Source organism: Lissotriton vulgaris, chromosome 1_1 (genome assembly GCF_964263255.1).
Source record: "Lissotriton vulgaris chromosome 1_1, aLisVul1.2, whole genome shotgun sequence".
In the NCBI taxonomy this organism is placed as follows: domain Eukaryota; kingdom Metazoa; phylum Chordata; class Amphibia; order Caudata; family Salamandridae; genus Lissotriton; species Lissotriton vulgaris.
In genome coordinates this window covers 1,034,542,255-1,034,557,607 of record NC_141685.1, presented here as the reverse complement: position 1 = coordinate 1,034,557,607, position 15,353 = coordinate 1,034,542,255, and positions in this window count along the sequence as shown.

Sequence of the window (15,353 nt, the reverse complement as noted above, 5' to 3'; positions counted from 1 at the left end):
TCTCTGGTTCTTTTCTGCATAAGTTATGCATAATGCAATGCCTGAAAGGGTATTGTTTTGACTGATACTGGGTGCTCCCTTCTATCTGGACAAAGTTTTACCTCTCTGAAGAGCTATAAGTAGAGTGAAACTTTGTGTCAGGTGATGCGTTTTCTCATTTCAGGTTGGCTTGGTTAGTATTTTAACAAATCAAGGCTGTAATACTGTGCCTGGGGTGGTGAATTGTTTTTGTAATTCCGCAGCTCGGCATTGACAGCACTGTGCTAGTCCTATGTTTAAAGGCTTTGCTTTAGAAATGGCAAAATACTTTGTCCCTTTCCATCTCGGCGTGGATGGCACTGTGCTAATCCTATGCTTAAAGACTTTGGTAGAAAAGCAGACAGTTGAGGTGAGCAAATCTAGAGTGTGGCTGGTGTTGAGGGTGCTCTATACAGGAGCTGCTTTCCACCTAAATTTGAGAACTACCCAAAGTTTTCTGTTTCTTCTTTGCATAATGTATGCATTACTCTGAGCCTCAAAGGGTATTGTTTTGACTTATACTGGGTGCTCCCTTGTGTCTTGACAAAGCTATACCTCTCTGAAGAGCTCTAAGCAGAGCAAAACACTGTGTCAGGGGATGCTTTTACTCATTTCAGGTTGGCTTGGTTGGTATTTTTCCAATTCAAAGCTGTAATACTGTGCCTGGAGTGGTAAATGGCTTTTGTCATTCTACTGCTAGGCATGACTACACTGTGATAGTCCTATGCTTAAAGACTTTGGGGCAGATTTACAAGAAAGTACTGTAGCTTTGCACCGCAAGCCCTTTGGCGGCGTCACGCTGCGGCACTTCCAGAGCACAGGAATGCAACATATTTACAATGCTATGTCGCATTCCTGTGCTCTCCCCTTGCAATGGCACACAAGCAGCTCCCATGAGTGGGTGCAGACACCCTTGCACCATGGTGCAAGGATGCCTGCGTCATGGGGAGATTGTTTTTGCGCCAGAAGGCCCACCTTCCTACACAAAACAATCACTAGAGGCATTATCCTCTTTCAATGCGTGATGTAGAATGCAACACGCATCGAAAGAAGAAAAAACTGAGGATAAATGCAAACATTTCTCCTCGTTGCACCTCGCTATGCATCCCCTAGGGTGGTGTAGCATACTGACGCAGTTCCAGGTTTATCATTAATCGTAAATCTGTAAATGTGACTGGTTCCATGGGTGTTGCGTGGGAACACCCACAGCCACACACATTGAATGTCCATTTCACACAAAGTGCTGCATGTAAAGGGGCCTTATATTATTGTAAATCTGCACCTTTGTTCCTTTCTATCTCTGCGAGGATAGCACTGTGCGAATCCTATGTTTAAAGACTTTGATAAAAAAGCATGCATTTGAGGTGAGCAAATGTAGAGTGTTGCTGACGTTGAGAGTGCTCTATACAGGGGCTGATTTCCTCCTAAACTTTAGAGCTAATCAGAGTTCTCTGGTTCTTTTCTGCATAAGTTATGCAAAACTCAATAACTAAAAGGATTTAGTTTTGACTCAAACTGGGTGCTCCCTTCTATCTGGACAAAGTTTTACCTCTCTGAAGAGCTGTAAGTAGAGTAACACTTTGTGTCAGGTGATGTGTTATCTCATTTCAGGTGCGCTTGGTTGGCATTTTACCAAATCAAGGCTGTAATACTGTGCCTGGGGTGGTAAATTGCTTTCGTCATTCTGCAGCTCGGCATGGACAGCACTGTGCTAGTCCTATGCTTAAAGGATTTGCTGTAGAAATGGCAAAAGACTCTGGGTCATATGTAGGAAGCCTAATTGCGTTCGCAAATGCTTAAATTCTGTGAATTTCAGCATTTGCAATCGCAATAAGGGCTGTGTGCTATGCAGCACACAAAAACCTACATGCAAAATAAGGAATCGCAAAATTTGCGATTCCTTAGTTTGCAATTGCATTTAAGGAATCGCAAATTGCGATTCCCTAAATGCAATGTAGGAAGCACCCAAGTTGTGCGAATTTTGGCTTAAGGAATCGCAAAATACCACCTACTTCAGGTTGGTGGTAATTTGCGATTTCTTTGAAAAATTCACTTTTTGGCATTTTTCAAAGTGCCATGTGGGTCACATAATTGCCCTTAGGGTATGTATGTGGGCCACATGTGCACACATGTTAATTTCAGGGGTGCAAAACGGTGTCCTATTAACACCCTGCAACCCTGAAATTGCATTCTCAATTTACGATTCTCTAATTGAGAATCACAAATTGAGAATGTCTTCCCATTCATTCCTATGGGCCTTCTAGCCTATAGGAATGAATGAGAAGGTATTTCTTATTTGCGAATCTCAATTTGCGATTCGCAAATAAGGAATACGCGTGATGCGCAAAAAATGTCGCTAATCCTACCTACATTGTGTTTTGCGATTCTCTAATTGCAATTCCCTAAAAATCGCAAGTTGAGAATCGCAAAACACAAATTACCTACATATGGCCCCAAGTCCCTTTCTATCTCAGCATGGGTGGCACTGTTCTAATCCTATGCTTAAAAACTTTGATAGAAAAGCAGACATTACAGATGAGCAGCTCTAGAGTGTCGCTGGTCTTGAGGGCGCTCTATACAGGAGCTGCTTTCAATCTAAATGTGAGAACTACCCAGAGTTCTCTGCTTCTTTTTTGCATAATTTATGCGTCACTCTGTGCCTGAAAGGGTATTGTTTTGACTGATACTGAGTGGTCCCTTCTATCTGGACAAAGTTTTACCTCTCTGAAGAGCTGTAAGTAGAGCAGCACTTTGTGTCAGGTGATGTGTTTTCTCATTTCAGGTTGGCTTGGTTGGTATTTTACGAAATCAAGGCTGTAATACTGTGCCTGGGGTGGTAAATTGCTTTTGTCATTGTACAGCTTGCTGTAGAAATGGCAAAAGACTTTGTCCCTTTCGATCCCGGCATGGGTGGCACTGTGCTAATCCTATGCTTAAAGACTTTGATAGAGAAGCAGACATTTGAGATGAGCAGTTCTAGAGTGTCGCTGGTGTTGAGGGGGCTCTATACAGGAGCTGCTTTCGACATAAGTTTGAGAACTACCCAAAGTTCTCTTCTTCTTTTTTGCATAATTTATGCATCACTCTGTGCCTGAAAGGGTACTGTTTTGACTTATACTGAGTGCTCCCTTCTATCTGGACAACATTGTAACTTACTGAAGTGCTGTAAGTAGAGCAAAACTTTGTGTCAGGTTAGGCGTTTTCTCATTTCAGGTGCGCTTGGTTGGCATTTTGCCAATTCAAGGCTGTAATACTGTGCCTGGGGTGGTAAATTGCTTTTGTCATTCTGCAGATTGGCATGGACAGCACTGTGCTAGTCCTATGCTTAAAGGATTTGCTGTAGAAATGGCATAAGACTCTGGGCCATATGTAGGAAGCCTATTTGCGTTCGCAAATGCTGAAATTCTGCAAATGTCAGCATTTCCGATCGCAATTAGTGCAGTGTGCTATGTAGCACACAAAAACCCACATGCAAAATAAGTAACCACAAAATTGAGATTCCTTATTTTGCAATTGCATTTAAGGAATCGCAAATTCCAGCTTTGAAATAAACAGCGAGTACGAATGTACCCACTTGGGAGTTCCAGATGAATGGAGTTCCCAATGTCTGGCAGGCATTTTAAGTTTATGTGTTTAACAATGCTGCCGAGGGGGGCTGCAATAGATATGTTCAGGTGCAGCCTCATTGCAATTTTTGTTAGTAGATAAAGCGATAATTATTGAAGCTCTTTCCCAGCTTTAGTGCAAAACACCCGTAAAGTGGGTTACGGTGGGTTTTGAATAAAGAGTATATTAAGTTTTGAGTTTTCTATATTTATTTAGTTCCCCTTTCATTTCTTTTCTTCTCCTCTTTTTAGTTTCATGTTTTAAGAGGATACAACAGCTCTCCGGGCAGTGCTAACGGAACCCTTGCTTGCCACTAATTTCCTCTGCTATGCATCACATCCCATATGGCCATTTCCTCTAAACCAGTAGACCATTGTGGAATGCTGTTTTCCATATTGTATTATTGTTCTTCCATTCCAAGATGGCCAACACATTATTTCTAAATATGGTGGCATGCTGGAATTTTATAACAATGATAGCCTATTTGTGTGGAAAGTAGTTTACTTTATGGTGTGCTTGTGCGACCTCACAATGTAATTAAAGGCACAATTCTGTACCAAGCCCAGTTAGACTCATTTGTAAAACCATAGCTTAGTCATCGGTAGCTGTGGCTCAGAGCAGTCAGGCTTTATCAAAGGAACAAAGGTAAAGTATTCACAAGCGCCAAAATGAAACACAATAAAAATCGGACATCAATTTATAAATATAGGTTGTATTTTTATCTTTAAATAGATACCTCAATGACAAAATCCACCAGAGGGTTCAAGGGATATGCATTTTTAAAGGAACAATAACTCACCGTTTTTCACTTAGCGCAACAAAGAGTTGTAATCTAGTGCTACTCACGGTTTACGGGATAGGCCAAGTGACTTGAAAACAGCTATAACAGCACTATTGTGGAGAGTGGGGACCAGTTCTGACAGTAAGCCAGTCACAGGGACTAATAAGGTCCAACATAACAGTTACCTTGTAAGTAAAGAATATTCCAGTTCAGTTCCAAACTCTGTGGGCCGACTGCCATAGGAATTAATATAGTGGTCCTGATGTAAGGGATGCACGATGCTGAAGATACTCAAGGACGCTGAGCTAGTGTCGGGGGTCTTCCATTGGCTATCCCTCAGTCTATGGAGGGATAGCTTTGGCCTCAGGGATCTATGTCATATGAACTCAAGCATAAAACCAGTTTTCACTGGTCTCCAATTACAGCAAAAGCAGAGGTTCCCTTTGAATTCCTGTAACATCCATGCTGTGCGTGCACTGCAGTGACTTCACCAGGTCCTGCAGACTTAGGTGCTATTTTTGAGGGCCAGGCCTTGGTCTCACAGGCTGAACCTTGGTGTCCAGTGGCAGTGAGGCTTCTTGCCTCTGGACTCTGAGGAGCAGACTTCTCAGTTTTTATGGCCTGTTGCTAAAACAGGGAGTCAGCCAACTAAATTGTGGACCCCCCTTCACTGTCTAGGACTTGGGTTCGATGTTTCCTTGAGTGGAACACCACAGGCACAATCCTACCTGTGCTAGACCAAGGTGTGAAGGAAAGTACCTCTTTTTGCCACGGGTACTGACGTTTTTCAACTGATGTGCACTGGGTTCCTGCTCACGAGACCCCAGCGCGAGTGCTCTTTACCTAAAAATAAGGTAAAATGGTCTAATTGTAGCTCACTTGTCACAGACTTTAGCACACCTGTAATTCCCTAGGAAGTGGTGTCCCTGTTACGTAGGGCATAGTACTAAAGAGGGTTTCTAAGGGCTGCAGCATGTATTATGCCACAATAAGGGACCCCCATACAAATTGCATGCAGCCTGCCGATTCAGACTGTGTGTGTCAGGACCCCTAATTTACAAGTCACCGGGCTGAGGTGGAGTCAAAGAATGGTTCCTGGTCCGAGTTGTGGAAGAAATGGAAACTCAAGATGGCCGCTGGCTTTCGCCACGGTCAGCAGTCCAGTGTTTAATGCCTCTAATGACTGATTCCAGGTGAAGCGCGAGATGATTAAGAACTGCGCACTTCACCAACGGCGTGTCCCGAAGAGGAAGCGCATTCGAAGTCTTGTAAAAGTTTAGTTTATTTGAAAGCTTAGTTTAGGGAGAAACGGTACTATAAGCCCTTTCAAGTACGTTTCTCAAGTAAGGAACAACCCGAGTAAATCTGGAAGCCCGAGAATAAATGTAAAGATATCAGATTGAATTCTGTGAAGAAAAGCAAAAGGTAAACAGCGCATCCCGGCGACAGGAATAGGAGTTCGGCGGCACACCTACCGAAATAGCTTCATCTCATCTGGAAGTCTGTCAGGAGAAAGCAGAAAAAGAGAGATAAGTGACAATAACGTACGTGAATAGTATTTAAGCAAAACGAAAAACAGTCTGATGTATACATACCTTGTTTGATGTGGATAACAAACTGCACTGCAGCCTACGCTAGAAAACTGGAACAACAGAAAGTAAACCCTAGGAGAAAATACATGAAGGACTGAGTTAGTAAAAAGACAGGAGAAGGTTCTAGAGAGAATAAGTAAAGACCATAAGTAAGTCAGGAATTCTTATATAAAATATTCACAGAAAGACACTAGAGGTAGAGATTTTTCAGTTAAAACATTTGCATTCAATGTGTTACAGTTAACAGAGAAAACCACGAGAAGACAGGAAAAGACACCCAGGATAGCTGAATAGGAGTACAGATAGAAAGTGAGTAGCGAGAACAGGAATTAGATAAAGGCAGAAAGGAGATGAGAACAGGTTAATATATAGTGTTATTGTGAATTACAGGACGAATACATAAAGAAAGGTCAGCCGCAATCCGGAGCCTTACCTGATAGAAGAGAGGACAGGACTCTTGGCAGAAATGGTAGGTGAGAACCAGGAAGAGAGATAGGAGAAGAGTAGAGAGGGAGGTTTAGATGCAAAGTAAGATTTACTGTAATATTTCCCACAGGTTTTCCAAGACAGAGAAGGTCTGCAGGTCGGACTGACGAGCGGAGTCACCCAAGAGGATCTCTTCTTGTTGTTTGTTATTTTATCCAATTTCCCCTTCCCCCTGAGGTAAGAGTCTGGAGTCTCATATAAATACTGTTGAGCTCTGGGTTGTTGCCTTGGGTGGATTCGAAAGCTAGCATCTCTGTTCCTGTGCTGCTACCAAGAGTATCCTTTTGTAAGATCTGACAGAGTGAAGTGCCCAAGTTGCACCTAGCACCTGAGCAGAGATTGCAGAGGGAATAAACCTGCAAAGTTTAGGAGTTATCTTAGACACGATCCAGAAGGAGTTAAGTGCACTTAGAGAGGAGAACCAAAATCTAAGATTGGAGATAGTGAATAATAGAAAAGAAACAGCGGAGCTAGCACATAGACTTAGACAGCCCCTAAGTGCAGGATCAGAGACACAGAACCCCTTGTCAGATAGTACAAATAAAATGACTACCCAAGTGATCCATTCCTTGCCCCAGTAATACCCTTGGCAGCCCCAGAGCGATTTAGTGGAGTTCCACAAAAGGCGCACATATTTATAACTCAGTGTTCTCTACATTACATGTGGCGCCCTTCAATTTTCCCTGATGCACAATCCAAGGTCGCATTTGCTTTATCTTGTCTGAGTGGGGGCGCAGCAGCCTGGTCCATGCCACTTATCACCAGAAACGATCCAATCTTAAGAAATTATGAGGAATTCAAGGATGAGTTTTTACGAATATTCGACAGGAGAAGAATATCACAAGTCGTCGACAATGAGCTGCTTGATTTGAAACAAGGAAACCGAGATCTGGTGGGCTATCTGGCCCAATTCAACCAGTTAGTGGTAGAGACAAACTGGCCCGAGAGTAAACGAGCAGCAGTGTTTTACCACGGCTTAAGAGACAAACTCAAGGACGTCTTGGCCAGAATTCCAAATAGACCCACAGAGATATCCGCATTGGTGGATCTAGTATTGGAGATAGACTTCCGGCAAGGGGAACGAAAGGGTGAAAAAAGAAGAGAGTTTCGACCGACGGTTCCAAGATTTGATCGGGCTCGCTCAGAAACTATTCGAAGTAATGAAGGTTCCTCAGGGGTCGAACCAATGCAAATCGGAACAATCCGTGGACATCTGTCAAAAGAAGAGAAAGAGAAGAGAAGGACGGGTAATTTATGCATGTACTGTGGGACAGAGGGCCATTTTGTCAGGAACTGCCCTAAGAAACCCAAGACTAACTACAAGCCGAAGGAAAACTAGTTGCACTACCTGTTAGAGGAGTCGAACAGGTGGGTGCGATTCCAGAGAAGATTCCAGAAGAACACAGAGTGGCCAATACTCTACAGTCGGCAGCCCCTCACCTAAATCTATCAATGGAAGTTAAATTTTGACAAATAACCTTGTCAGTAGTGTCGGTAATGATAGACTCTGGCGCCACTGGGAACTTTGGTGATTTGAGATTTGCTCGTAAGGTGGGAATACAGGCGATAATGAAGAGTAAAAGTGAACCAGTAAGAGCAGTAGATGGAACAAATCTGTCATCTGCTCCCATAATTAGCCACACTGAGGTAATCCATCTTGTCTCCGATAATGGCCATGAAGAAAGGATCCAGTTCAATTTGATAGATGCTCCCCAGTTTGAATTAATCCTAGGCCTCCCTTGGCTCACAGAGCACAACCCCACAATTGATTGGAGTAACCGAACGATCAAAATGGATTTAAAATACTGTTTGGAAAACTGTTTTGTACATAAGGAAGGAGAATTTGAGATCGAAGTCAGCCCGTCACATTCCTTATGTCAACTGGAAGGATCAATATGCGTAATCAGCGCTCAAGAAATTCCAGAAGAATACTTAGAGTTCCATGAGGTGTTCAAAGAGGTGGAAGCAGAACATTTGCCCCCGCACAGGGACTATGCCTGCAAGATAGAGATCAAACCTAGATCCAACTTGCCCTGTAGTCGGGTGTATGCCTTGACCGAGAAGGAACATCGTCACCTCAGGGAGTATCTAGACAAATATCCAGCTAACGGATTCATTCGTCCGTCCCAATCTCCGGTATTGTCGCCCCTATTCTTTGTGCCAAAGAAGGAGGGAGACTTGAGAATCTATATTGATTATAGGGCCATCAATACGATCACCAAGAAAAACAGGTACCCATTACCCCTGATATCGGTCTTGTTAGATCAAGTGAAAGGAGCTCAAGTATATACGAAGCTCGATTTGAGGGGAGCCTACCACTTGGTCTGGATGAGAGAGGGCGACGAGTGGAAGATGGCCTTCCGGACCCGTTTCGGATTGTTCGAATACCAAGTCATGCCTTACGGGCTCTGTAATGCCCCGGCGGCATTTCAACAATTCATTAACGATGTGCTGAAGGAATTCATAGACCAAAGTGCCATCGTGTACATTGACGACATTTTGATTTATTCTGCAGACCAAGAAAGACACAAGGAGCAGGTCAAGGGTGTTTTGAGGAAGTTGAAAGAAAACAGACTATTTGTAAAATTAGAAAAATGCACCTTTAATGTGACTCAAGTGGAAGTTTTGGGTTTTGTTATTTCGCCAACAGGAATACTTATGGATCCACGAAAGATTGAAGCGGTTGTCAAGTGGAAGTCTCCAGAAAGCGTTAAGGAGGTCCAAAGTTTTATTGGATTCGCCAATTTTTACCGCAGATTCATCAGAGAGTTTTCTCACAAGATCTTGCAAATTACCAAGTTGCTGAGGAAAGGTATTCAATTCAATTGGACCCAAGAAGCTGAGAAGGCATTTAATTCTTTGAAGCAGGATTTCACTACGGCTCAAATTCTTCAGCATGCTGATCCCAACAAACCTTTTTACGTTGAAACAGATGCTTCAGACCAAGCAGTAGGAGGAGTCCTATCTCAGCGAAATAAGGTAACTGGACAATTGCACACGGTGGCATACAGGTCAAGGAAAATGTCTCCAGCAGAGTGTAATTATACCATCACAGAAAAGGAGTTGTTGGCGATTAAGGACGCCTTTAAGGAATGGAGGCATCACCTCATGGGGGCCCAACACCAAGTGACAGTCTTTACTGATCATCGCAACTTAAAATTCCTGAAGACGGCTCAGACATTGACTCCTCGGCAGTTTAGGTGGTCGCTGTATTTTGCTGACTACGATTTCATAATTACCTCCAACCAGGAGCACAAAACGGAAAGGCGGATGCCTTGTCCAGAATTGGCACAGAGAATCAGAAAACGCCTTTGGAAAATCAATCCATCATCCCTAGAGAGAAGATTATTTGTGCTGCCACTTTAGTAGGTTTGGAAACCAGTATCTTGGAGGTGATGACGCCAGATGCGATGGAAGCATCGGCAAGAGAGGAAGAAGGAAGAAGGGTGGTCGGTCAACTCCCCTACTTTCATGAAAGTCTGTATATCCCTACAATGGAGTTGCAGTTACAGGTCATGCAAGAAAATCACAATGCGAAATTGGCTGGTCATAAGGGAGAGGCAAAAACCAAGGAACTAATTAAGCGGCATTACTGGTGGCCAGAAATGAACAAAGATATAGAGAACTATGTTAAGACTTGTGAGGTTTGTGCGCAGGGAAAATCTGAACGGCAAGCTCCTAAAGGTTTACTACAACCCCTGCCAACACCATCTTACCCCTGGCACACTATAACCTTGGACCTCATCACTGAATTACCAATTAGTAAGGGCTACGACACAATATTGGTAGTGGTGGACACCTTTTAAAAAATGGCACATTTCACAGCTCTGAAGGGAATATCATCTGCCAAACAGTTAGCTTCACATTTTAGCACCGACATTGTAAAAATACACGGAATCCCTAAGATTGTAATCTCTGACAGGGGAACACAATTCGTTTCCCATTTTTGGAAATCCTTTATGGTGAACTTAGGGACTGAAGTAAGATGCTCCACTAGTTACCATCCCAAGACCGATGGCCAAACAGAACGAGTGAACCAAGAGTTGGAACAGTACTTGCGACTGTTTCTTCTGAAGCTGGAGGGGGACTGGGTAGATTATTTGTGGGCAGCTGAGTTCGCCCACAATAATGCCAAAAATGTGTCCACAGGTTTTTCTCCCTTCTATATGAACTATGGAAGACATCTGAATTTAACCCTTAGACAGGTAGATTTAACAGTTCCAGCAGTTCAGGATATGGTGTCCCATTTAGAACAGATACACCAAGATGCCATGGAAAGTCTCCAAAAAGCAAACGAGAAGTATAAGGGTTATGCAGATAAGAAGAGGCGAGAGGGTCCAAAACTAGTGAAAGGAGATAATGTGTGGTTAAGTACCAAGAATTTAAGGTTGAAAGGAATCAGAAGTTCCAGCCTCGCTTTATTGGCCCATACCCAGTGGAGAAACAGATAAATCAAGTCTCTTATAGGCTAACCTTACCGTCAAGACTTAAAATTCATCCAGTTTTCCATGTTTCATTGTTGAAGAAGGCCCCAAACAATTTACGGAAGACACTACCACCAAAACGCATCAATCTAGAGACAGTAACCGAGTATGTAGTCAAGGAAATCTTAGACTCAAAGAATTCAAAAGGGAAATTGTATTACCTCATAGATTGGAAATGGTATGGTCCAGAAGAGCGATCTTGGGAATGTGAAGAGGATGTTCATGCTCCCAGATTGGTTAAATCATTTCATCAACGTTTCCCCACTAAACCAAGAGGGAAAAATTCCGCCTTGTCGGGGGGTACTGTCAGGACCCCTAATTTACAAGTCGCGGCAACCACCTACGCCAGGAATCACCGGGCTGGGGTGGAGTCAAAGAATGGTTCCTGGTCCGAGTTGTGGAAGAAATGGAAACTCAAGATGGCCGCTGGCTTTCACCGCGGTCACCAGTCCAGTGTTTAATGCCTCTAACGACCGATTCCAGGTGAAGCGCGAGATGATTAAGAACTGCGCACTTCACCGACGGCGTGTCCCGAAGAGGATGCGCATTCGAAGTCTTATAAAAGTTTAGTTTAGGGAAAGCTTAGTTTAGGGAGAAACGGTACTATAAGCCCTTCCAAGTACGTTTCTCAAGTAAGAAACAACCCGAGTAAATCTGGAAGCCCGAGAATAAATGTAAAGATATCGGAGTGAATTCTGTGAAGAAAAGCAAAAGGTAAATAGGGCATCCCGGCGACAGGAATAGGAGTTCGGCGGCGCACCTACCGAAATAGCTTCATCTCATCTGGAAGTCTGTCAGGAGAAAGCAGAAAAAGAGAGATAAGTGACAATAACGTACATGAATAGTATTTAAGCAAAACGAAAAACAGTCTGATGTATACATACCTTGTTTGATGTGGATAACAAACTGCACTGCAGCCTATGCTAGAAAACTGGAACAACAGAAAGTAAACCTTAGGAGAAAATACATGAAGGACTGAGTTAGTAAAAAGACAGGAGAAGGTTCTAGAGAGAATAAGTAAAGACCATAAGTAAGTCAGGAATTCTTATATAAAATATTCAGAGAAAGACACTAGAGGTAGAGATTTTTCAGTTAAAACATTTGCATTCAATGTGTTACAGTTAACAGAGAAAACCTCGAGAAGACAGGAAAAGACACCCAGGATAGCTGAATAGGAGTACAGATAGAAAGTGAGTAGCGAGAACAGGAATTAGATAAAGGCAGAAAGGAGATGAGAACAGGTTAATATATAGTGCTATTGTGAATTAAAGGTCGAATGCATAAAGAAAGGTCAGCCGAAATCCGGAGCCTTACCTGATAGAAGAGAGGACAGGACTCTTGGCAGAAATGGTAGGTGAGAACCAGGAAGAGAGATAGGAGAAGAGTAGAGAGGGAGGTTGAGATGCAAAGTAAGATTTACTGTAATATTTCCCACAGGTTTTCCAAGACAGAGAAAGTCTGCAGGTCGGACTGACGAGCGGAGTCATCCAAGAGGATCTCTTCTTGTTGTTTGTTATTTTATCCAATTTCCCCTTCCCCCTGAGGTAAGAGTCTGGAGTCTCATATAAATACTGTTGAGCTCCGGGTTGTTGCCTTGGGTGGATTCGGAAGCCAGCATCTCTGTTCCCGTGCTGCTACCAAGAGTATCCTTTTGTAAGATCTGACAGTGTGTCATGGTGCAAACCATGAGTGAAAACACGACAAACAGGCCACAGTCACAGCATGTAATATATATAAGTCACTGCTACAACAGTCCTTGTAGCCCTAAGGCAGGGTGCATTATATTACATGTGAGGGTAAATCTGCATGAGCAGATGTGCACCTGTGCAGTCTTATTTTAAATATTTTTAGTAGCATTTGAACATGCAGAGGGTATTTTCGGATTCAGATTAGGAAGTAATCCCAACACGACCATACGGATCTCCTTAGGGATCACCCATACCGTGGTTTCCTTTAGTTTGACTAAAATTTCGGTCCATGAGGAGTCTAAAGTTGAGCACACCCATGTGTAAAAGCTGAGACATTGCCCTGACTTATCTGGGTATATTCTATTTAGTGTTTTGGGGGTAAGGTAGGTTTGATGAAAAAAAATTATTGGATTAGTTTAAACTGTATTCAAACTCACTTGTTTAACCCCCTCGTGTATTTTAATCCAATCTTTTTCTGTTAAAGGAGCTTCCACAACTGTAGCCCATTTTGTTTGACCGGGGAGTGCTCGGATCATCTTATCCTCCCAGATCGACCGGTATAGTTGCGAGATCAGATGACATTTACCACAAAACCTTTTTTCCGCATGGAATTACAACGCAGTTGTTCCAATGACAGGATTGTAACAATGCATACCATTACTCCGCAAGTCGGAAAAATGACTTGTGGAGGAGGCAGAAGGCGTTGGACTCAAAATCCCTATACCTTCCCTACTGTTAAACATACTGGAGTTGGACTAGTAAAATATTCTATTCCAACATCCAGCGCCACCCCTAGAGCAAGTCGTTGTTATGATTTGCGGGCAAATGGTGTGCGTTGTTGCGTTGTTACAATGCAGTTGTTACAACGTGGTTGTTGTAACGACCGCGTTGCAATTGCATGCAGGGAAAAAGCATGCAGAATAAAGTTGCATATTCCCCATGGTCATATATAACATTACTTTTAGTACATTCGCGACAGGGTGTTCTTCCAGGAACAAAGGCCATAGTTCCCGGCTACTTGGGATATCTTCCTATATTGCAGGAACTGTCTCTGCCCCAGGTCAAAAGCAGTCTCAGCACTTTCTCGCATGATGAATTGTTTATTTTCAAATAGGTCACCCATTGTTAGGCATCCAGCCTCCTTCCATCTACGAACAGACATAGAAACTGCAATTTTAGAGGAGGGCTGTATCACTCAAAGTGACATCTCTGGGGCATATGGCACATGACCCAGCACCTTACTAATCATATGTTCGCCCCTGTGCAGTCTAATTCAATTACTAGATGGTGCAAGTGAACAGGGAAGCCCTCTTAAGTATTTGCACTGGGCACTGGTCTTTACCAGTTTCCCAGCTACATGGTGGCCTTACTGAAAGCTGTGGTGTTTGGTATCAAACACCTTGTCCTAATAATTCTGTACTGTTGCCAATACTCGATTTATTATGACATGAATCCAGAGGACAACTTAGAGGCGCCTCCTGAAAAATCTACAAGTGTGCAGGCTGACTGGGTTTGACCAGCCTGCTAACATAGACACGTTTTTGACCCCCTGCAAGTGAGACCCCATGTTCTCAGAGGCCAGAGACAATGCCTGCTCTGGAGGGAGGTGTTTGCACCCCCTCCAGCAGAATGGCTAGTGATTTACCATATCAAGGCCAGAGTCTTTATGTGGAAACCAGCTGAAAACGCTGTTAGCATGAGCTGAAGCCATTTTGTTTGTGGCAGCCATTTTAGTTAGCCATGTGCTCACCATGTGCTTCTCCCTTCTTCACTGTTACCTGCCCTTGTATTCTGCTTGAGTCATCAGTTACAGTTAACTTCTCAGCACTGAGCCAGAGCAATGTATGCTCATAAAGGCCTGTAGCTGCTAGAATGCATCTGTCTTAGAATATAACTGTCAGGCTATTCCACCTGATGTAAGGGTTTTTGTTACTCCTCCCACTCTGCTGACTAAGTAGTTTTCAGTTGTACATATATATGCTAAATGTCGTATACTTGTAAAGCGCACAGCTGCCCCAGCAAAGGGGCGTCCCGGCACTGTATACCACTGGGGAACCCATCCTGGCTTTCCCTGTGAGATGGTCCCTCCTGGGCATCTCCAAGGGGGAGACAAGCATCCCCAGCGCTGATGGGGACGTTAGTAGAGATTAAGCAAGCTATTTCCCAGAGTTGCTGAGTGGGACCCATGGTTAGAGTAGGCACTGAGGCGAGAATTATCGAGTCCGCTGACCATGGCCCAAGACCCTGCCGCGTCGGGAATCGAACACTGGTCCCGGGCAGACCTCTGCTTCTGGGTATGCAGCCTCTAACCAGTGAGCCACACCACTCCACAATATATATGTATATGTATATGTATATATGTAATAGCTATTCAAATGTATACTCATACCGCCTCTTTTTGAGTCTTCATGCTTACTCAGCTATAAACTGGCCATAAAAGGCCCATGGTTTCTGTACTCCTTGGACTACCTCATGTGAGGTTAAAACATTTATTCTCTTTAATATTACATCTTCCGTGCCAATCTCCTCTTTGTTGGTTTAAGGATCAGTGCATCAGTGAGCCCCTAAAAAGGCATGTTATTCCACAAATTGACACCCAAACGTGAACCTCATCAGAGACCCGGCCATCAGAGAGTGTGGTCGTGACGGAAGGCAGGAATCCACTGAGGAAGGTACCCTGCATGAGGAGACCTTTTGT